We start from the raw sequence: 1915 nt of genomic DNA, 5'->3' as shown, positions 1-1915 counted from the left end.
AAGAAGAGGTTGTATCTTTGTGAAGGTACTACTCATGAAGAACGAAATATGGCGAGAGGCATGGAGGACCTAGGCAAAGGAGAAATATCAAAGAGCAAGAGGGTGGTAATCGTAGATGGCGGCATGAAGAAGAATTTGATGGCTATGCAGATTGAAGAAAGAAGATTTCGAGTTAATAGCTCACTGAACCTGTAATATTAGCAATTGCCATGGGAAACATGTTCCGCAGATTTCTGAATCCATTTATACCTGGATGAATGATAATTCTCAAAGAGACATAATGCGACTTAGACACAGAATGCATTAATACCTGTGTTTGCTTAATAATGATGCCTGAATTTATCTTTCTAGAAGTAGATAACTTCCTTTGCATGAATGCTGGTAGTTTAAGTTGCTAATGTGCATGCTGGCTTTGTGTATTATTTTAAGGCCTTAAATGCAGCTTTTAGCCGTTCTTAACATACTTGGGAGAGAGCAGAGAGACCATTAACACTACCTTGGAAGGTAGAGGGACTATTTTTTATAGTGTGTATGCCGACCGTACCCTTATTTGAATTTTTAAGATTAAGGGATTATAGATGATAAAGGGGGAAAACAATCACCAAATTACAAAAACTAAGCGAAACAAACGGTAGCAGCGTCACTATTGAAAGAATTAGAACAAAATAAAAGGGAACAATACCATTATTGTGGTTACCTGCACATGCTTGAATTTGTACACATTTTCGTAGTTCTAATTTTTTATATTTATTATCATTTGTTTCGGCTACTGCGCTATTTAGTTGTTGTTGGTAATTTTTTTCATAAGCTTTACACTGCTTCTCTTATAATTTGGTATGTTTTCGCTACTCTTTTCTTCTTCTTTATACCTGAAATTGCTGCACTTGAGCTGAGAGTCTTTCAAAAACAACCTCTCTACCTCCACGAGAATACCTGATAACTACTGGGGTTCATCTAACAAACTTTGACACCAGATTGTCTCTTTTTACTTCTCAATCTGTTAACAAGCCCATTATGATCCTGCAACCCTTTTCGTTAACAAACTCATATTTACTGAATTTTATTAAAAAATAATCCTAAAATTAACTTTTTAATTACAAAAATATCACGTGGACCTTATTTCTTAGTTGAAAAATAGAATAAATTATAAAATATATAATCTAAATAGAACGGCACACAATGAAACTTTACCTAACAAATATTTGAAACTATAAGTAAAATATTGTTGCAATTTCTTTGTGATTGACTGATCATGGAGACTAGACTTCACTGCATTGAAGATAAATAATCAGTCAAAAAGCAGTAGTGTATACCGTAAAACAAGTATGTTGTAGCTTCACGAGCTTGTACTTTTAGCAGTCCATCATGTACCTAATATAGTGGAGTTTTGGAGTCCTTGAAAGAATATTTTACTTCCTTCTATGAAATTAGGATGAGAAGTTAGTACTAAGCAAATTGAATCTTTTGTTATCACTTTCTATCTTTTCAAAAAGTGATGCATATGGAGTCTTTTGTATATTAAACTAGAAACTGAAACAGAAAATATAATTTTTTTTAAAAATACCTATAATAATTTTATTATCTCTAAAAGAAGAGGATTTAGGGGCCTATAGAAAATGCCTTATTTTGTAAGTCATAGACCAACCCTGTCTATGAGAACTAATCATATATTGCGTTTGGGTAGGGTTCTTTTCCCCAGTACGTAGGGTAGGTTCACTAAAGATGTTTAGAAAGTATAGTGTCACGAGCCAATCCTACAGCCTAGATGTGATCGGCACTCGCGAACTATTGCTAGTCCTCAAACGAATCCTCATGTTGATTCACTACAAGCGAAAGACTAACTCAAGCATAGTTTAGTGATTCTCACAACTCTTTTAATATATATATATATATATATATATATATATATATATAT

The sequence above is a fragment of the Solanum pennellii genome, chromosome 3, assembly GCF_001406875.1.
Source record: "Solanum pennellii chromosome 3, SPENNV200".
NCBI lineage: Eukaryota > Viridiplantae > Streptophyta > Magnoliopsida > Solanales > Solanaceae > Solanum > Solanum pennellii.
Note: the sequence above shows the minus strand (reverse complement) of the source record.